Below are 23,387 nucleotides of genomic sequence, written 5' to 3'. Positions count from 1 at the left end.
TGATTCTCCTAGACGCTTTTAATGTCACATTTTTTCTTATTTGGTATGTGCAAAAATAATATTTCTATACCTGCTTTTAACAAATACAAGGCTCTCAATGGCTTCCTGTGTTGTGGGAGTAAAAGTATCTAAATATATAAGCAGTAAAGCCGAGGAGGTGATTAGTTCAATGTTTAAAATGGAATTCATTTCATATTTATATACTGGTTTCTTAAAACCTGGCACAGAAGATTGTTATTTCTTGAAAGGTGATGTTTCATCACAAAATTTCCTAAGGATCAGAAATAGTTACTTTGAAGGACTTTAGAGATGGATATATGAATGGTACTGAAGCTGGGTTTCGTATTCTATTTTATTTTTAGTACTATTTTGCTATATATGCTATTTCTATTGATCCTCTTTCATCTTATCTCTTAAGCCACCTGGAACATATGTCTTGAAGAGTAACACAAGTAAAAACAAGTATTCCTTAATGACTAGCAAATTTATTGTGGCAGTAGTTCTTTGCAGGCTAAAGTCCGTTTCATGTACGCACTGTGCCTTCATAAATTAAGCTTTAAGGCCATATAGTCTGTTTCTCTTGCAGCCTTTAAGATTCTGGTTATGTTTGCTACAACAGGCTATATCTTTAGAAATCTTTTTGCTAGAGAAATGGTAGAAATCATGTTGCCCTCCAGATACTACAGCCCTAATAATAATAATAATAATAATAATAATAATAATAATAATAATAATAATAAACTGCTCAGCAAAGAATACACTCAAAGGGTCAGAAAAATTCTCAAAAGCAAGCTCAATGGAGGCAACACCAACAAGGCCATAAATACCTGAGCCATACCTGTCATAAGATATGCTGCTGGCATTATAAATTGGACGCAGGTGGAACTGGACAATTTGGACAGAAAAACAAGAAAACTCATAACCATTCATCATTCACTCCATCCTTGCAGGGATGTTGACCGTCTATATCTGCCTAGAAGATCTGGTGGCAGAGGACATTTGCAAGTAAAACAAGCAGTCAAAGAAGAACATGCCCTGGCAGAATATGTAAAGGAAAGCGAAGAACCTGCTTTGATTGAAGTCAAAAATCCTCAAAGCGCAGCAGACAAAGAATCAGTACAAGAAAACTGCACTACAAACTAGAGCTGACAGCTGGCACAACAAAGCATTGCATGGACAGTTACTTGACAAAATTGAAGGAAAAGCTGATAAGGAGAAGGCCTGGTTATGGCTCATAAATGGGACACTGAAGAAGGATACAGAAGGCCTGATCCTTGCAGCCCAGGAGCAAGCCATCAGAACAAATGCAATTAAGGCCAAGATCAAAAAATCAGCAAGTGACCCAAAATGCAGACACTGCAAGGTAGCTGACGAAACTATTGATCATATCCTCAGCTGCTGTAAGAAAATCGCACAGTGTTCAACTTGTGATTTTGTAATATAAAATCCAGCATATATATCTTATTTGCTGTGTCATACTATGTCTTTGTATCAATAACAACAACAACATTATTTATACCTTGCTCCATCTCCCTGAGGGAACTTGGAGTGGCCTTACCTGTATAGTGAGTTTCAGTTCAACAGCATCTGGAGGGCAACCTGATTTTGTCCCCTGGTTTATAGGAGCTGTCCAAGGCAAATTGGATGACCACTCTTGTGTTTATCTAGGAGCAAATGCATTTACAGTAGAGAGTCCCAAAACTGATCTCTCTGCACACCCACATATGAAAACCACCTACCAAGGATCATTAAACGCAACCTGTCATTCTGGCCGTTTGATGGTATTTTGTATAAGAGCTAACTGTAACTGAATTGTTTTGAAGCCTAGGTGTAAATGTAAGATAATGATGATGATGATGATGATGATGATGATAATAATAATAATAATAATAATAATAAAACTTTATTTTTATATCCCGCCTCCATCTTCCCAAAGGGACTCGGAGGGGCTTACATGGGGACAAGCCTGATCCAGTAAAGATTAAAACCAAACACAGATTAAAACATATCTCAATAAAATCAACGACATTACAAGAAGACAATAACATAACATATTTGCTTTTGTTTAGAGAAGCTCTTTTAAAGAAATCATGGGATTGCTCAGCTTGTTTTACTCACTGCTGTGTTGCTTTGATAAAACTTATCCTTGCTCAGCAAACTTTGCTGTATTTTGGCTTGGCTATTTTAAAAAACAAACCACTCATGGCATTTTGCTGTCCAAATGTCTTAGTCGTAGCCCCTGAGAAACCTGAAAAACCAGGGTCTAGCTTAATACATGTGTGGTTGATAGATGTTGCCGTAACAATAGATTTTGTTCATTACTGCTATTGGAGCACTTTTTGTTCCTCGTGTGCCAATATGTTTTGGATTAATTCTTGGAAGACAGTAAATATACATAGAGACTTCTGAACATGAGGATTCCCATAGATGTCATTTTGGAGTGGTCCAGTGCTCAGGTTGTTCAGCCTTGGTTGGCACTTGCCAGTGGCGGATTGTGGCCCATGCTCAAGCCAGACCTCTTCAACTTTATCCAATAAAGTTGTAATCATTTCTTAACAATGTATGTTGTGTTTTAATAAGGATTTACTTAATTTTTATTTTACTTCCCATACTAGGCAGAAGAAAACTACGGGAGCAGCCATCTCTTCTAACTAAAGAAACAAAGAACACCACTATAGGAGTTTGACGAACTGTGCATTTCAAAGGTACGATAGATTTTACAGAAGAGCAGAGGAAATATCAGAGGGAATTAATACTAAGGAAAGGAAAAATGTCAGATATGCATTATCTTCCATGCCAATTCAGTCTTTTCTCCCCTAAAAGGACTTGAAGGAATATATTTGTTTATGTTGATTGGGTTTCTCTTTGAAAATACTTGAGGTTAAATCTTTCCTTCTTTAAAAACCTTAGTGAGTTGTAATATACATTTTAGCATTGCTTCTAATACAGTGGTTCTCAACCTTTCTAATGATGCGACCCCTTAATACAGTTCCTCATGTTGTGGTGAACCCCAACCATAACATTATTTTCGTTGCTACTTCATAATTGTAATTTTGTTACTGTTATGAATCATAATGTAAATATCTGATACGTAGGATGTATTTTCATTCACTGGACTGAATTTGGCACAAATACCTGATACACCCAAATTTGAATACTAGTGGGGGTTGGGGGGATGATTTTGTTATTTGGGAGTTGTAGTTGTTGGGATTTATAGTTCACCTACAATCAAAGAGCATTCTGGACTTCACCAAGGATGGAATTGAACCAAGCTTGGCACACAGAACTCGCATAACCAACAGGTAATACTGGAAGAGTTTGGTGGGCATTGACCTGGAATGTGGGAGTTGTAGTTCACCTAAATCCAGAGAGCACTGTGGACTCAAACAATGATGGATCTGAACCAAACTTGGCCCAAACTCCACCAGTGATCAAGTATGCCCAAATTTGAACACTGGTGGAGTTTGAGGGAGATAGACCTTGACATTTGGGGGTTGTAGTTGCTGGGATTTATAGTGCACCTACAAAGAGCCCCTTGAACCCCACCAACGATCAAATTGGGCCAAACTTCCCACACAGAACCCCCATGACCAACAAAAAATAATGGTATTTGGCGACCCCTCTGAACCCCCTTCGTAACCCCCCCCTCCCCGGGTTTAGAAACGCTGGTCTAATAAGTGTATATTTCATGAGTTAATATTTATTACATAGTGGTTAGTACTCAAACATTGAAGCCATGTTTTATTAAACTAGTATGATCTTTTGGGTAAAGTGTGTTCAATTTGACCTTGAGAACTGACTTTTCATTTAGACCTTAGCCACCAGACTTGTCATATTGGCCACCAGATTTGTCAGGTGGCCAATATGAAACTCCTCTCCTATCTAATTGTCTTATCTGTAAAAAGGTCAGCAAAGGCATAATTCACTGGATGGATTGTGAAGATATAAATGTTTCAGTCGGCAAACCTGGGCTATTTCTGTACAGGCTTCTTTGAAATGCATGGGGAATAAAAAACATCAGTGCTTTGCCTCAACTTGTATCTTGGAAATCTTGCATGGACCATGTTGTGTAGTTTCTAAATGTATAACATTAATTATAAAATAACCAACTGCTGGCTGCAAACTTGGTTGAAAAAGCATACACTTGGAAGAAATATTTGAGTGTATATAACTTCAGAGAAATCAGGACCAGCATAAGCACTTGGCATTTATTCACAGATGCCAGGTTATCAGCATTTTGGCAAGGCTCACTGTTGAGGTATGCCTTGGCAACCCCATCTTGATTTCTGGCTGTGCATTCTAGCACCAGATGGCTGGATATAGCCTTGCATTTATTTCCCAGAATACTTATGAAATAACATTATTTTGAGGCATGAGCAGAAACTAAACCAGTGGTATTGCTGCACAAATTCAGGAATGGGTCTACAAGAGGATACTTTGCTCTGGGTCTTTCAAATGGGAACTGGCCTAAAGAAGGAGAGAAGAATTGGCTCATGGGGGATGTGGAATTTTAGGCCATAGGAGTGAATTTAGTCCCCAGTTGGTTCAATTCCAGGTAGTAATCATGTGGCTCACCAGAAACTATTGGATTGCAGCTCCCAGCATTCTTCACCACTGGCTGTGCTGAGCAGGTTTGCTGGGACTTGTGATCAAAGGCCATATGATTATTAGCCATTTGGAGGGTTGAATTTCACCATAAATATGAGATTTGAGAGACGAGTACTTTCAAATATATATTCTTCTGCAGATGCCTAGATAGGGCTCTAGAAAGTTTTGCCAAGATCTGGTTAGAAATTTTCATTATATGAACATAAGTAGTCAAAGCTAGATACCAACACAATAGGTGACAGTTGTGTATGACCAGATGATTTTTTTTACTAATTCTGGTTAGAGGTGGGCATGTACACAGGCAGAGTTACAGCCAGGCTATTTTGGGTTGAGTATAGTTGCAACTGCTGCTTGTGGTACACTTCCCATTGTTAAAAGTATTGCTGGAATTGTTTTAGAAAGACAAATTTGGATCCAGAGTTGCTTTTGACTCTTCCTGGCTGCAACCTCTCAATACCCTGTTTCCCTGAAAATAAGACTGTCTTATATTAATTTTTGCTCCCAAAGATGCACTCGGTCTTATTTTCAGGAGATGTCTTATTTTTCCATGAAGAAAAATTCACATTTATTGTTGAACAAAAAAAATTGAACATTTATTATATATTGTACAGCAGTTGTCATCGCAAACCAGCATAACCAAACTGAACCCTATCAATAATTTCTTGTTACTACCATTATTTCCATGTATAACAATCTATGGAATGTACATTTACTGATCCTGCATGCTCTGGCGCCCTGTTTGGCAGGCATGGTCCCAAACAAAAACTTTGCTAGGTCTTACTTTTGGGGGAGGCCTTATATTTAGCAATTCAGCAAAACCTCTACTAGGTCTTATTTTTAGGGGATGTCTTATTTTCGGGGAAACAGGGTAATGGAGAACATGAATTGGAAATGCATTGTTGCATTAGTGGGGTTGCATTTATACAACCCTGGATTCAAGCCATAATGTAGTGCTGTTGTCTACATCTACTCCATAGTATCTCCAAGTGTCTAGAAAACCATCTCTGGCTCTCGGTGTGTTATGTTTGCCATGCTATGAGTTGTATTGTAAGAAGGTTACGCTGGTTAGGAGTGCAAGGCATTTTATTTAGTGTGGGGTTGTTGGTGATTTTACTAATGTAAATTGTCTTGATAATGAGGTTGGACATTGATCTTTTTCACATGGTCACTCTTTTAAGCCACTTTATGTTGTGTACTTACCCAACATCCTCTTTTGTTCTTGCTTTGTTCCTTGTTTTATGCATTTAAGCAGGAAAGTTTTGAAGCTGCAGTTACTTGTAGCTTTCTCTTAATCCAACCTGGGAAACTGATCATTGGCCTGCAATGTAAGACAGGGTTTATGGCTTGCTTCTGAAGCTTGGCTTCTTCTGGAAACCTTTTTTTTTTTAAATGCAGGGGTAGGCATGTTGACCAGAGTACATTTCTTAAGTCACTGAAAATACACAAACTTAATTATACTAGCTTTTGAAGTCCTGTGGCTCATTTGTCAAGTGAGTATGAAGCAAAAATCATGCATGTTGTTGCAGTTTGCTTACTTATCTATATTGTACATAGAGAAAGCATACAGGAAACTCAACCACCGTTATCCACTAGGCTGTGAAATAATTGTGAACAAAACAGCAATGTTGTTTCTCACATAGTGCTTCTTTCTGAGATCTGGTTATGGTTTTGCCCTGTTTGGGGCCAAAGTCCTTTGTGTTGGCAGAGTGAGATTACTATATCATAAAATTTCATGCTGTCAAGTCTGGAGTTGATATAGATAGGAGTTTTAACATACAAAGTATGGTACCAATAGGAGCCACATTAGCCACTTCACCTTGTGCTACAGAACAAAGTCCCAGTGAAAATCCCTTGTCTTCATGTTAGGATTCTCCTGTTCAGTGGTTAACATCATTATCTCCAAATTAAAATATTCAGGGACTACAAAATGAAAGCCAGAAACCCAAGTAGGTACACATAATAATAATAATAATAATAATAACAACAACAACAACAACAACAACAACTTTATTTTTATATCCCGCCTCTATCTCCCCACATTATGGTGATACAAAGGTACAAAGCTTGTATGTTAGCTTTCTAAAACCCACAGACTTGTTATCTTTTTAGTTTACTTCTAGCTCATCCTTTCTTATAAGATCTGAGCTCACCCTTTCATATAAGATTATGAACCATTTAGCTGTAGTTAAAGTATTTAAACATAGTTTCAGTGTTCATTGACTCTAGATTTACATGAGGCAAACTCTCAAGTGGAGGTATCTTGTATTAATATACACTATCTTAAAATATTCTAGCCATAAATTATGCAATACTATTCAGTAAAGAAGAGAAATTATTTAACCCAAAGGACAAATAAAGCTAATTGTCAGAGGTTTCTAAGTTAACAGACTGGGGAAAAACCTTAAAATTAAGAGTCTCCTGGGTGCTCTCTTTCCTTTGGGGTAGATCATTCAGCCAGCATATTTTGAATAAACCTTTCTAATTATTAACTTTGAGTCAGAATAAGCTAAAGTTAAATGCTAGAATTGAATGAACCCTGGTGAGATCCATAAATTTTAGTTATATTATATAGTGCAAATGTATCAGGTTTGCAAGGGATCTCCTATTTCATAGCTTTTCTCAGTGTCCTGAATTAAATATTTTTTTCAGAATGCTTTGGGAACTGTTTGTTGATTGGTTGGGATTTATGAAACAAACTTTGAAACTGCCTGCAAAGTACTTCTAAGGGAACGGTTCAAAGAACAGTGGTTGCAGGGTCATAAAAGACTAATGTCAACTTTGTAAAAAAAGCTGCAGCTTAATTAAATTACAAAATTACATCTTCCTTCTTCCTGTTCTAGAAAGGAACCCACTTCTAAAAGGATATGATAATGGTACTTATCAATTTGCTGCCTATGAAACTGGGCAGTTATGGGGAAAATATATGTTTAACTTTGAACTTGCAATGTTTTTATTGTTAGAAAAATTATAATCACATCTGTGTTGTGCAGATTTGTGAATACAAAACACTGGAAAAATTCTGTTCTTAAACTGATATACTTTGGAGAATGATTTCAATTAACATCTACTGAGATCTAAATCATATAAAACTCAACTCCCACTAAACCAGTGGTTCCCAACCATTTTCTGACCAGGGGCCACTCTGACCAGGGACCATTCCCCAAAATTAGTACCAAAAGAGTTATGAATCAGTTTTGGTGAACTTTAGATTTGGTTTGCTTATTTGGGGTGCTGATTCAGAAAATTGCATTGGATCAGCTCTAGTTTCTGATACAGAACATATGTCATCCAGTAATTGCTATATGCTTGCCCACAGAAAACCATATTTAATAATCTAGAGTTGACATGGTCTATCCAATGCAATTTTCTGAATCAGCACCCCAAATAACCCCAGGAACAGGCCTAAAAACAAAGACACCAAGGCGCCCCCACTTCCAGGTGCCACATGGCTCTGCTCAAGAGGAAGGAGGAAGAGGAGAAGCAGCAGTCAGGAGGCTTGCTGTCATGCCTTTCATGGGTAGTCAGCCTCTACCCTCCTGACATCTTCATTGCCTCAGCACTATAGAAAGGTTTCACTCTCGTTGTAGCGGTGTAGTAATGGTGAGTCCGCGGACCATATTTTAGTTCTTGGGGACCACTGGTGGTTCATGGACCACAGGTTGGGAACCACTTCACTAAACTATATGTGAACATCTAAGTAGACACGAATAAAGTTGGACCTTGAATCATGTTATCCAAAGGGATAAAATGTATAACTCTGGGTAACAGAAACGAGTACGAATACAACCAGCCTCCCATATATTTGACTTGAATTTTCATTTTCCCCAATGAATTGTGGTTCCATCTCTCTGAAATTTCTTATCAAGGCATCTCCAATGTGTTTCTTGCTTCTATGTCTTTGTGAGCAGCTAAATAGCTTTCTTTGACTATTATCCCAAGGCTGTTGCAAAGTGTTCAGTCATTCAGCATCATGGAACTGACAAGTAACCTTTTCCCTTTTCTGTTTTAATTATTGTTTGTCAGTTTGTGTTTTTTAAACAATGCCATCCTGCATTGTGTTGAATGCTGCAATGGAAACTCAAAATACATGTTTGTTTACAAAAAATACATAAATGCACACTTATATGCAACATGATTTTTAAAGATTAGTTCCAAGTGTGGAAATTGTGACTCACACCAAAAGTGATTTAAAAATGAAAAGTAGCTGTAAAATGCAAACATTAGACAAATGCATTGAATTATACAAAGAATAATGTATGTGTGGAGTAGAGTGAAATATGTCATTAAGGAACCGTTTCTGAACCAAAGGGTAGCACTGCCATGAAACTGTTGAGAATATTTAGTCCCTAGAAGGTAGGGTGCAGAACAGCCTTGGCCTAAATGGTAGACAAAAGCCAGCCACTAAGTTAATAGTAAATACTAAATATGAACAAACAGGGCTACAGTTTCTCAGCAATACAAATTACTAATGTGTGGTGCAATCCTATGCTGGATTCACTAAAAATAAATCCCTCTGTGTTCGTTGATGTTTGCTGTAATTACATTTACCTTTTGTTAAACTTCCTTGTTGGGTTAGTCTGTTGTGTTCTGGGTTGGGCTTCAAAGAAATTAATGGAGAAACAGAGACTATTTCATTATGAAATGCAGACATCTATAAGTCTGTTGGCTAAGCTTAAGAGCCATGTGTATTTTAGGGACTTTGTAATGTTAGTATCACAAATGAATAACAGCCTAATCCTCTGCAGAGTGAGACACACCTAAATCTGCTGAAAAAACACAAGGGTACCAAAAGCTGTAAAATAAACAGAGCAGTTGGCTGTACAAAAGCCAGTTCAGAATCCAAGTAAAGAGATGCACAGAGAAACTGAACTGATGTATGTCACCATCCCCCTGCAAGTTGGAATGATCTGCTACACTGAATACACTTAGTTTTCTCAATGAAATCAATGAGTCCTCCTTATTAGTTTGCAGTGAATTCTTGTGCCTAGCAGCCCAGAAAAAGTCTCAAGTTGCCGTGTGAATGTCCTAGAGGGTAATTAGACAGCTGGGATATGTCTTGGGTGATCACAATCCTCAGCCCCTTCTGCTTGGCATATGCATACCCTCGCTATTCTTCTTTATGGGGCCCCTTCCTCCCTTCCCACAGTTAAGTGGGTTGAAGGCAGCAACACACTTTCCCAGCCCTAGAGGGTGGGGAGACAAGAAATTACTCCTGCTATTGATAGATGGATACATACATACATACATACATACACACACACAAACACAGGACAATGTGATTTGCACATACAAATGTTATGCTATTTGTGTATCTTTACTGTTTTCTGCATGTCTTTGTGTTTTATTTTAAGTGCTCCTCTCCAGTCTCTCCATTCATCTATTATAGCAGGCAGTGGCACTAGTCTTGTGCATTTGTATGGAATTGCTATTTGTTTTGTTTTGTTTCATTTGATTCACCCTGTTTTTGTTTTTGTTTGCCGCTTCCGAAAACGGGGCTTCTATCCGAATGGGAGTTTTCTCCCACATCCAAAAGAACAAAATTTTTCAGACCATTGGCAGTAATGGGAAAGTTTCCAAGGCTCACCCTCCCTTCAATTTTAGGGCTAGAGGGGTGAAAATTGCCCCGTTTAGACCACCAACTTTTAAAAGGTTTTCTAAACGGAGAAGATAAAAGCCCAGCAATTTCTTTCCTTTGAAATATATATATATTTAAACTCAATACTACCCCGGGGAGGAAAAAAAGAGGGGATTTAAACAAAGAATTAAGATAAAAGATTTAATTTTTTTTTTAAATTACAACACAGCAAATAGAGATCCTCTTCTTTCCCCCACCCTCGAAGCCCCGTGCACACTCCCCAGCCAAACTCACCCCAACCCCACCCCTTCAAAAAAAGAATAAAAAATAGAAGCCAAGCAGCCAAGCTTGGGGAAAAATTAAATACAAACAAATCTCTTTCCCCTGACAGCAAGGCAAGGAAGGCAAGGCAACAAGGCAGCAAGCAAGTAAGCACACTAGCACAGAGAGACTGAGTGAGCTGACCAAGCAGGAGCAAGCCAGGTAGCCAGCCAACACCAGCAAATGATGTGCCCACAATGGTTGCTTTGGGGGGCGGTCGCCCCATTAAATACCCTGGCAACGTCACAGTTTCTTTGGCCTCAGATTGGCCAAAAGCCCCAAACATCACCACCTCCTCCTATGACGTATGCAGAAGAACTCCCTGGGCTCTGTAAGGAAAGCCACGTGGCCTGAAAACCAAACAAGGAAACGGAAACCGTGCAACTTTTTCGTTTCATCTTTTGTTTCATCTACAAAGCTCTTTCGTTTCATGCCATCTGAATGAATGGTATGAAACAAATACCTGAATGAAACAAATGGAACAAATACCACGCACACTTCTAGTAGGCACCTTAATGGATTACTATATGACATGCCTATAGCCACAGTGGAGCCATTAGATTGATTTTAAAACATCATCATTGGGGGGGAAAAGTAGGAAAATGGGAAGAAAGTTATTATAGTTTTGTTACTATCATTCTGTGACAATATTCAGTATTTGAGCTTTTGAGCGAAATACGTTTTTTCCATTCCTTCTATATAAGCTTGGCAAGGTTTTAAGAGATTAGGGGTAATTTAAAGTGAAGCGATTTGGGAAATGATCCATTCTTTAAGTCATCTTAATGTCTCTTGAAGGGATTGTATTCATTGTACACCACCCTGAGATTCAGCAATATAGGTTGGAGTGGAATTATTTTTATAAATAAAAGTTATAAGTCTTTACCTCTCTTAAGGGCCTGCTCTGGTTATAAAAAATACCAGCTAAGGCAATATTCCCCCCTTTACATTACAAGTTCATATTGAAAGACCTTACCTGAGCCATGAGAAATCATGGGTAGGTACGAGCTTGGCAGATTGACCAATAGAGTTGCCAGTAAAATAAGGGGCAGTACTTCTGCCCATTTAATAGTTAGGTAGAAGAATTTCAGTATGTGTTGATTGTCATGCTACTAGTACCTTCTGAACTTCCCTCTTTTATACAGCTGTTAAAAAGAGAGGAGTCCTTATTTCACCTGGCAACCATAGAACAACCAATACTTTTAAATAACCAGGAATAATCCAGTTCTTTAGATAGAAACAAAGTAGAGTGAACCATCATTTTGAAATACACTCACTGACTCCAAGCTCCAGCCAAGCAAGAAATGTATGAGATCTTGTCCTGTAGTGAACTGCAGTAATCAGCATGCATATTTGAAATTAGCTGTAGATGATAATACTACAGTAGCAGCAAGAGATTTTTTTACTATAATAATTAGACATACTGGATTAGGCCAACCATATTTACATGGAAGGCACACAACCAGGAGATGAGCACAATAGAACCCTTTTTTGTATTGCAGGCTCAATTAGTGGGCTCAAGAGACAGGTACAGTAGAGTCTCACTTATCCAAGCTAAACGGGCCGGCAGAAGCTTGGATAAGCGAATATCTTGGACAATAAGGAGAGATTAAGGAAAAGCCTATTAACATCAAATTAGGTTATGATTTTACAAATAGAGCACCAAAACATCATGTTATACAACAAATTTAACAGAAAAAGTAGTTCAATACGCAGTAATGTTATGTTGTAATTACTGTATTTACGAATTTAGCACCAAAATATCATGATATATTGAAAACATTGACTACAAAAATGGCTTGGATTATCCAGAGGCTTGGATAAGCGAGGCTTGGATAAGTGAGACTCTACTGTAATTGGAGCTGTGCAATAAGTGACTATGAAACAATGTGATTGACAAGTGGATTAAGTTTTGGTTGGCATGATTTTAATTGTTATTTAATAATTCAGATTTTTTTAAAAATTATAATTGTTTATTTGATATATTAACTGCTTGTTGTAAGGCCTCCTTGAGTCCCCTCTGGGATGAGAAAGGCGGGATATAAATGTGGTAGATATTTCCTTGCTGCTGGTATTAAGAGGCATATTACCTCTGATCTGGTATTTCTCATATTTCTTAGATTTACCACCCTTCTAAATCTTTCCAAGTTGTTCAGAATGGTTATATCTTGCAATAATAAATGTCATAGCCTAACCATGTGCTGTATGATGTTGTACTTCCATATACAGTAGCTATTTTGAATTTCTAGTATTTAGTTTCCGAGGCTGACTATGATGTTTAAATATAAATAATTATGGGAAGGGTGCACAAGAGGTGGAGCTCAGAACATGAACAGTTAGTGTGTAGGTGAGACATCCCATAGCTCATCAGTGATGAGGTATATTGACCAAAATCTTGTTGCTGAACTATGGGCTGTTATGCTCTGTTATGATTATGGTTGGACTTTTACCTAGACCATGCAGGTAAGGTGTACCTGTGAAGGTAAAAAAAAAATCATCACCCTTGTAGTTGGAAGAAGACTGCTGGCTATAAAGTAATTATTTTTCCACTACCTGAATTCTTGGGGAAAAGAAGCTTAGAGGCAATGTGTCTTACTCTTTTCTCAAGGACAACGACTTTGTCTTGCTTCCTTTACATTTGCTGGGCACTACATTATATTTTTTCCTTCTGCTGCTGCTTACATCAGCACAATAACATTGATACAGGTGCTCAACATAATTGTGGCCCTTGCATTTCTGTTCAAATTATAGTAATTTATTTCAAAATGTGTATTCTCAATGAGGATTGCACCCTCAATTTGTTCTCTTTTTGATGATCTGTAAGTAGCTTCTTTGAACAAATTGGGGGATGTAAATTGGTTATGGACAGTGGCTGGTAAAAGATGCATTGACATTTATGCTACAATGACTTGTAATCTTGATGCTCATTTGCCCACAAGAGTTTGAGGTTTCCACTTTTCCTCCTATCGCACAAGGCCAGACTCGCTCTTTGGCCCTCCTCGCTTCCCCCCTGGCTGGTTCACAGGCTGATAGGGATTTGCATGGGACTGTGAAATCAGCACAGTTACTTGTCCTGTACGGCATCTGGTCCAGAATGGCAGTACATTTCTGCAACTACCGTACCATTTTGGAGCACAGGAAGCCTTTTCAGAAATGGCCTGTTGAAACGTTCTGCATATCCAGGTGTACCTGCAGGAAACAAGTATTGGATTTCTATATATCCCCAGTTCCCTCCAGTACATTTGAACATTCTGTTAAACAATTCATGTGCTCACTTTTAATTAAAAAACTGGACCAATTGCATGTCAAGGTGTACATGCTTGGCCATACATCAGGATACTGTGAACCGTTTCTACATTGCCAGAGAATTAGGTATATGTCTGAGAAGACGGGAGCCCCTTCCATACTGCTGAATAAAATCCCACATTATCTGCTTTTAACTGTAATATATGGCAGTGTGGTAGGTAAGGTAAAGGTTTCCCCTGATGTTAAGTCCAGTTGTGACCGACTCTAGGGGTTGGTGCTCATCTCCATTTCTAAGCCAAAGAGCCGGCGTTGTCCATAGACATCTCCAGGTTATGTGGCTGGCATGACTGCATGGAGTGCCGTTACCTTCCCGCCGGAAGGTAATTGATCTACTCACATTTGCATGTTTTCGAACTGCTAGGTTGGCAGGAGCTGGGGCTAAGAGCGGGCGCTCAATCCGCTCCTGGGATTTGAACCTGGGACTTTTTGATCCGCAAGTTCAGCAGTGGACTCAGATAACACAGTTCAAAGTAGATATTGTCGGGTTTTCTGCCTTGATATTCTGGGTTATATGGCTGTGTGGAAGAGCCCAGGGTATCTGATCCTGTTCTCCTTCTTGCTTCAAATACATTTACCTTTGAAGAGGTGGCAAGCCAAGTATTAAAGGCTCTGTACCAGTATAACACTGAAAGTTCCAAAATGCTTGCATGAGCATTTTGGAAATCTTGGTTGGTCTCCATAAAAATAAGAATTCCCCTTTAGCAAATTATTCAGTCTCTCTTGGCTAAGTGTTTGTTTTGTTCTTGTGAAATGCCTGTAGGTTATTTTCCTTTTGAAGGAAGACTTCATCAGACTCAGGCTTAATAATACACTTAATAATAGAAACTACGATTTTCTACATATTATTGATTTAGATTGATTTATATTAATGAGTATGTGCCTGTCCAAAGAGCTGCCGAGTGCTGAAAGAAAGAATGATATCATAGGGTGGGATAGCTATCGCAAGCTCAAGTGCATTGGCCCACTCAGCCAGATCCATTTAAAATATATCTTGAAGCTAAGCAGCTTAGTATTTTGATGGGAGGCTGCCAACAAATACCAAGTGCTGTAGGTTATATTTCAAAAGAAGGAACTGGCAAAATCAAACCTGAGTATTCCTTGCCTAAGAAAACCCTATGAAATTCATAGGGTTACCAACCATACGTCAACAGACAACTTGAAGGCACATCCACACAAAAAGTAAATTTGCATTGTCTACCTAAAAGAGCTATGGATTCTTGTTCTGATGTCTTCATGCCATAGTGAGCATACATTATTATTTGTACTTTAGTATTTTATCTTTCTTTCCTTGGTAGTAGAAAGCATTGTCTTCAGAAATAATCTGGAAATCTAGTTTTATGTTGGCTGCCTGATCATCATATTGGATCACTTTAAGTAAAATTCATAGCGAACATAGCTCATACTTTGAACTATTCAAACAGCACTTGGTTTTGTATCAATTTTCCCAGTCCTGGAATTTGACTTGAAGATATTCTTCTAAGAACACTATTTCTGGGAAGAGGCTATGCTGATGTTCATAACGGGAGGACAGAGAAAGGTCATAGAAAAGATATTGATTCCCTATATCATTAATTTATTTTCTGTGCATTCACATAAGCGTGAGCTACCGTCCTATCTGTCAATTCAGTACAGGTGCTAGCGGGATAACATGACCAGGTCTATGCACATTATTTCACAACATACAAGCATTGTGTCCTTCTGTGTACTCTCTTGCACTACCTATCATGTCTAATTCATGCTGTCCATTTGTGGATAAAGATATGCGTTGAAATGTTGATGTGAAAGAAGAATAGATAAGAGGGGAAAAGGTGAAATTTGCTTTGTATCCCCCCCCCCCCAGTCCAAAAATGAGGAAGAAGTGGGGAAAGGCAGTAGCAGACAGAAGAAATTACTGCCAGCAGAAATCATTTGCAAGGAGATAAGCAGCTGTTGGGCAGACCGACAAACAGAGCAGTTGAATAGCCAGAGAAGTCACAAGATGGGAAGTGGTGGAGGAGATGGGAGTGGTGTCAAACAATAATGATTACATGCTTTTCTGATAATACATTACTTCATAAGTGAGTAGGAGAGGTAATATCCCATGCTTTAAAGTGATTTAGAAGCTCTCCAGGGTTGAGAAGCCTACAAGGCAATCGATTAAAAAAATACAGCTGTATGTATCACAGGCCACGGGGGATATTTATGTGGAGGCCTGTTGTTAAAGCTTGGCAGCACTTCACTAGGTGGGGCAGCTCCATTTTGTATGATAAATATGGCTCTTTGTTTTGAGAAACAGGAAATAATGGAAGGGAGAGGAAAAAATGTGCTACCATATCCCATTGACACTCTGCATGCTGTTGGAAATAGAACTTTGAACTCTGGCACTTTCAACTTTTTAGCCCTGTGAAATATCAGAGATGGTAAAAACAACAACATTCCATATGAGGTAATGTTTGGTATTGATGATCAGATGAACAAATTCATCCCCAATTCAATGGTCAACAACCAAAGCTTCTACGTGTACCCTTTTAGTCAGTGAAACAACTTGTTTGTTCAGATCGTCACATTTTACCATATAACATTTATATAATTTTTGAATATTTCTTCTATGGTGTATCTTAGGGCTCTATTACATGATATTGGTATAGCACGATTGTTACACTTTAATTGCCATAATATCATTCTGTGGAATTTTGGGTTTTGCAGCATAGTGGGACCCACAATTTTGGCTGAGAATTCTGCAAATCCCAGGATTCCATATGCTGTTACAGGACAATTAAAATTGAATAATAGCACTATAATGGTGTATTGTGATAGTCCCTAGTTTCTCAATTTCCGCAGGCATCATAATAATACTATAATAATACTTTATTTGTAGTCCGCCTTATTTCCCTGAGGGGGGGCTCAGGGCAGCTTCCAACATAATAAAGGCAATCATTCAATCATAATCATTAAATGGCTGGAAATGTTGTTCCAGGAAAGGGGATTGCACTGAATGATTGTGAGGTACAATCCAGGCATGATGCACCGGTAGGTTTTGGCAGGGAGAAATTACTACAACCAGAAACATGTTGAATGAAATCTATACAGTTGGCCCCTCCACATTTGTGGATTTGTGAATGTGACTTTGTGGATAGGATTATTCACAGATTTGATAAAAAATGTTCTATCTAGAAATCTCTAGGTCCTCCATTGCAACTGTATGGTCAGCTTCTACCTGAAGTCGATCATAGAGTCATGCTGAAGGACATAGAAAATCCTAGAGAGAGTATATTTTGTGAAAGTTGACCATAGAATAGTGCTGGAGAGCCTCAACATGCCTAGAAAGGTGTTCTTTCTGGTAGAAAAATAGAAGTTTTTTAAATTCACAATTTTTTCACATTCTTTGGGGGGGGGGGAGGCGTCCTGTGCTTCTGACCCCAGCGAATGTGAAGGGCTAACTGTATGGCATGACCTCCCAATGGGCTGTATTTCTGTAATTCCTGTGTAAAAAATTATGATGTACAAACTTACCCCAAAATCTGTACTTTATAGATAATACCATATCTCCTTTCCTCTCTTAGCATGTCTCTAGAAGAGATTTGGAACATTACTGGTTTTGGCATATAATCTACAAATCCAAGGAAGTACATATATAAAGCACAGCTTTATAGTGTGTGCATAAAATTTGAAATTTTGTCTTTTATTAAAAGGAAGAAAGTGTGTAGCCCTTATGGCTGTGATGAGTGTTTTCAGAGTTCTTTAATCCTTGTCATCATTAACAAAATATATTTTGTCCAAACAGGAGTTTGGTATGTTGTTTGGTACCGATATACACATGGTGCTATTAGTAACAGCCCAAAGAAGGCTTTTAAGAACTTTTACTATAAAGTTTCCTTAACTGGAGAGAATAGATGCAAACTGTTTTCTTTACTCCAAGAAAACTTGTAAAATGGGAAAGGAGTCTTTCCTTCCTTACATATTCATAAAGGTAAAGCTAGAGATGTCAGCATGGATTCCTTTACAGGCAACACATGTAGGGTTGATCTTCAGGGAAAAGACTAAAATGTATTTAATGAATCTGAGAAAAGTAAGAAATGTTAAAGGCTGCAGGGCAGTATACACTTGCTGTTCAGTCTGTCAAATTCACACTAATTAGGACAACTCGCAGCTGTTTGCTACCACCTTCATTAGAAGATATTTGCGTCTGGTATTAGGCTAAACGTTTACTTTTTTGACACATTGATAAGTCTGGTGGGATTAGCCAGTTTGTAACTAAGGACTGAACTAGTGGTATTAGTTTGCTGAAAAAGTGAATGCAGTACAGTCGACACGCTTATTACATGGGGCTAATTAATGTAGTTTCATTTAGCGAAGAGCTTTGAGTACCATAGGATCATGCAAGAGGATCTAGTGATGCCTAGAGAAGTGACTTCTAGATTTCTGGAGAAATTTCCAGATTCTGACCATAAAGAGCATTCCTTTAGGCATCACTAGTGCCTCCTGTATGAAACCCAAGACATTGTTCATTTTCGGTAGGAAAAATGGAGTTCCAGATTATATGTGAAAATTGTGTTGCACAGAGGATTCTGGGAGACATCTCTTGTATAATACATAGGCCTACTGTATATGGATGATAAAACTGAGAGCTTGTCTACACTGGTCAAAAAATCCCCAGACTCACCATGAATACACCACTATCTGTGCACATGATGCACAGCAACTTCTGGTGAGTGTCACATTTTTTTTTAGTTTAATCCGACTTTGTCCCTTGGCTTTAGACAATCCTTACTCCGTCTGCTTCACTCCCATAGCACCAGAATGAGCCATTTATATTTTTTTAGCAAATTGACGTGATAAAGACAGCTCTGAAATACCTGGATGGTCTGGCCAAGAGCTAGTCTTAACAATGATCTTTTATATATAAGCTCTTGCTGGAAGTTCTTTGAATGGCCAAATAATAATCGGAGGTGCAGGGATATTCTGTGCTTTCTGTAATGTGTAAGGCAATTACTGTGAGAAAGCAGAATAGTGCTATTAATAGCCAGTATTCTCCCTTTCATCTCCTCTCACTATTTAGCTTTTCTCAATAATGATGGCTGATTCCTGCCCTGGCTTTATAATCTACTAGGTGAGTGGAAGGTCATGATTAACGTTTGCTGCTGTATTTAGGGGACGTTTTCTTCTTGTGACACATAACTTTATACAGAATAGCAAGAGCTTTAGAACATGGAGCAAATTCTAGTGAGCTGCCGTGATTAAAGAAACTTAAAGTACTTTAAATGTATGCTTAGGAGAGACAGCCCTGACCATACTCCAGAATTTCCAAGTAAGGCAATGATCGAGGCTGCTCCTCTATTTCCTAGGCTGGGTTAGTTTTGCACAATCTTCATTGCTCAGATATGTCTTTCTCTCAAGCATAAGGGGACTTGGCTATATTATGATGATGGACATTTGATGTTGGATGAAAACATTGGCTCACAACAGTGTTGTCCATTCTTCTTGTTGTTCAAAACTGCCATTGGGGTTTTATCTGTTATTCACAAATCACTTCCTATTCCAGCTGTTCCCTGTTTGCATACACTGGAGTTTGACATTGATCCAGACCACACAACTTGGCTGATAGTGTTCCAAACTGGTTTCTTTAAGCTTTGTGGTTGGCCAGAAATAGAAGCAGCCTTCTCTTTACGACGTGGTCCACAGCAGGAGTGTTGCAAAGGTTCAGTGTCAAGACTGTTTGAGCCATAACACCACACAATTTGCAGATTTGTGTCACACTTTTTATCCCCAGTATCATATTTTTGCCAGACTGACCTGTGTGTGGTACTTCATTCCATTTTAATTGCCATAGCAACAACTGATGAAATCCTAGGATTTCCAATTTGGAGAACGGTATTTAGAGTGATAAAACAGGGAGCTCTGGTTCCTCACCAAACTACTAACCCTAATTTTCCATAGCAAGGTGGCATGCTTGTTATAGTGGAATTGAAGTACTATAAATGTGCAACATGAAAAAAGCTCTTGTCTGGCTCTGGCATGGAAATATGGCAAATCCCAAGACCTAGTCTGATTTGAAAAAACTGTAGGATTAATTGGCATCCTTTAGCATCTTCTAATTCTTCTCTTTTAAACTCCTCACATTACTGGATATTTGGGTTTTTTTTGGTCCCATCTTCTTTCAGTGAGTTGGGATCAAACGTATGCTTCCCCCACTTCTTGTGTGTTCATAACAATGTTATAACCTACACTAGGCTGAGAACTAATGATTCATCCAGTGCCAGTTGATATGCTACTATTGATAAGCAGACACCAAGGTACGACTCTTCCAATTATACAATTCTATAATTAAACACCAAGAAGAGCTATGGGGAATTCTGGCTGTGAAGTGAGGGGAGTAAAGTTCAAATATCTAGAAGCAGAATTCATTCATTTGGTGTTCCCAGCTAGAAAGAGGTTTTTTTTTAACCATGTCCCATTGAACATTGACGGAGGTGGGCAACTGTAGAAGACCAGGAGGCTGCATTAGCCTTGGAGGACCACAGCCAGTTCCTCAAAAAACCAAATATTTTACCCCCAAATGTCCTTGAGGGCACTTTCACCATGATTTTGGCCCATCCTTTGACCCTAGAGGACATTTGGGGTCATTTGAAGACACTTTTTGTCCCCATGGCCAGGTCCGTAGCCAGGATTTTGATTTGGGGGGGGGGGTCTGAGCGAGAGAGGATCTACCCTAGCAAACCTTTTGTATTGTTATTCCTATACCCCCATGCATATGGGATATATTGAGCATGGTGATCAGATCATGATATGAATAAACATAACAGTACCAGTAAGGCCTTCTCGCGGACCACCCTGAGAATTTCAGGGGGCTGAAGCCCCTCAAGCCCCCCCCCCCCCAGTTACATGCCTGCCTAGGGCCTCCAAATATGCCCACTGCACACCTTTTAGAACAGTGGTTCTCAACCTGTGGGTCCCCAGTTGTTTTGGCCTACAACTCGCAGAAATCCTTCACCAGGATTAGGATTTCTGAGAGTTGAAGGCCAAAACATCTGGGGACCCACAGGTTGAGAATCACTCCTTTAGAAGTTATTTTGCTACATTAGAACCATTGGGGCCACAAAAATGGCACTTGGCGCTATGTGGCTCACATACCACAGTTGCCTTCTGCTTCTAGAGATTTTTTTCCTATCAATATGAAAAAGTGGGGACAGGCAAGTTCTTCAGTTACTTTTATACAGATTGAAAATAAAAGATCTAAACAGGAAGTAGAAAACAAAAGTGTTACAGACATGGATGAAGATATTTAAGGTACTGATGATGTAACAGATACTATTGAAGTCCAAAGAATGGGAATAGAAGGTCTTGAAGACTGCTAAAATTTGTGAAATAACTAGTGGATGTTTATTATGCTAAAAACGGATAATATGCAAAACCTAAGTTGGAGTTATAAAATGAGTCACTCCAAGTCATGTAAATAAAATCCAGAGGAAGGAAGGAAGGGGATTCACAGAGTTGCAAGCAAGGCTAGGAGCAGTAAGCAGAACAGCTGCTCTCTAGTAGTGACTATAAATATCTTATAACTGACGGGTCAGAACTCATTTTATTAAGGAACCATAACAAAGCATTAAGGGATACGGAAACCAATGTCAGAGTTGTCTGTGGCTTGGTTCATGCATGTTTCCACCTCAAAAAGTTTTTAAAGTTTTTTAAAAATCCAGATTGGCAATTTTCAGGAAAAATTCATTGACCTGAAACAGTCTTTTTACCTTTTTTAGAATTCCAGAATGCTGTTGTATAAAATTTGTCCCTCTTGGTTTAGTTAATGTAGTGGCCTTTTTCTTAGTTACTAGACTTGTTCATTTTAATCTCCCCCATTTCTTCATAATCTTTATTAGTGGTGTTGGAAGAGTGAGTGGAAGGAAGATAACTGCTTCTGCAGCAGTTTGCTTGGAGCTAGCTGCCAAAAGATTAATTTAGCTTCCAGACGTGCCCTTGAGGATGTGGCTGTTCATGTTACAAAGCAAGGAACTTGCCCATTTCTGAGGTTCACATTGGATGGGTTGTTTGTGTAGCATACAGCTTGTCGTCATTACTTTTTTGAACTTCACCTCCCAGAAGCCCCCAATGAATATGGTTAGGTGTTGCTCCTAATTTGAGCAAATGATTGCAAATACAGTACAGTAGAGTCTCACTTATACAACATAAACGGGCCGGCAGAACGTTGGATAAGCGAATACGTTTGATAATAAGGAGGGATTAAGGAAAAGCCTATTACACATCAAATTAGGTTATGATTTTACAAATTAAGCACCAAAACATCATGTTTAACAACAAATTTGACAGAAAAAGTAGTTCAATACACAGTAATGCTATGCAGTAATTACTGTATTTATGAATTTAATCACCAAAATATCACGATGTATTGAAAACATTGACTACAAAAATGTGTTGGATAATCCAGAACGTTGGATAAGCGAGTGTTGGATAAGTGAGACTCTACTGTACTTAGATAGAGAGGATCATTTTTAAAAAAGGATTCTGATCAATTTATGCTATCCTTGCTTTAGGAAGACTGAATAAAGAATCTAATTAAGGGTAATTTAGTTCATTGGACAGGTCTGATGTTAGTAGTAGTTAGGAATTTGGAAGACCAGGTTTCAAATACCCACTTGGAGATAGAAAATTACTGTGCAACATTTGGTAAGTTGTATTCTCTGAGCCTCAAGGACAATGACAAACACCTTTTGGTCAAAATCTTGCCAAGGAAACTCTGTGATAGAGTAACCTTAGATTTGCCATAAGTTCAAAATGATTTGCACACAACTACATCTCTAATTTGGCTTTTGTAGCTGCTTAAATACAGGTTCATTTGTATTGTTAATATTTCCTTAGTTACATTTGATTTCTGATAAAACTGATGTGAGATCTTTCTAGCTGTATTGAAGTTATATGTGCCAGTAAAGAGGTACTTACCTGTCATTCTGCTAGCATAAAAATGACTTTGAATCTGTATAAAATGAGCTATTAAATAAAGTGAGCTGCTATTTCTTTGGAAACTACAATATAGTGTACCTAGATATCAGAGCAGTGATTTTCGAGACACTTAAGGGCCATAGAGAAATTGTCCCTGGTCTGCCTTATGGGGACAAGAAGTGCATAGTAATATTTTGTTACTGAGATATTGTTCCAGAGAGTAGATTTATGATAACTATGCCATCTTTCGATTATAACTTTATATGTTTTTTCCCCACCAATATGGAAAAACAATTATTTGCTAAAAGTTTCCATTTTCCATGTATTCAATGTGGTTTATGGTTATTCCTTCCAGTGTTTATGATAGCCATCTCTACATTACCGTTGCTATGCATGACTAAAAAGTGTGATGCCTTTTTGACACTTGTTCATAGGATATTTTCAGAAGATACAGTTGGTGGGAAAAAAACCCTAATCTGCATACACAAGAGTTAGCATTTGGGATCTCTTGCACTCCGTGGGCTACTCTGTCTCAAATAACAAATCATATCCCGAATGTGAAACTCTGATATAATACATATGTGAATGTGGTGAATAGGATGGACAATACAGCCATGAGAACAATAAAAAGCTAAATGTATCTTCAAAT

At 38.4% G+C, this 23,387-nt stretch overlaps 1 protein-coding gene across 2 annotated transcripts in view; it reads left to right on the top strand.

The window, feature by feature from the left end:
• fam53b (family with sequence similarity 53 member B) overlaps positions 1–23,387 on the top strand; it is a 179,863-nt gene that overhangs the window by 6,203 nt on the left and 150,273 nt on the right. Inside the window, exons 1-2 of one of the 2 annotated variants that reach the window (XM_016992219.2) lie at positions 746–1,363; positions 2,616–2,705. The gene's annotated coding sequence lies outside the window, so the exon portion shown is untranslated. Of the gene's footprint in view, positions 1–745; positions 1,364–2,615; positions 2,706–23,387 lie in introns of those variants that run through there. The other variant, XM_003218604.4, reaches the window with a different exon arrangement.

This window comes from Anolis carolinensis, chromosome 3, assembly GCF_035594765.1.
Source record: "Anolis carolinensis isolate JA03-04 chromosome 3, rAnoCar3.1.pri, whole genome shotgun sequence".
Classification (NCBI taxonomy): domain Eukaryota; kingdom Metazoa; phylum Chordata; class Lepidosauria; order Squamata; family Dactyloidae; genus Anolis; species Anolis carolinensis.
The sequence above is the reverse complement of the archived record's forward strand: the minus strand, read 5'-3'. Positions and strand labels throughout refer to the sequence as shown.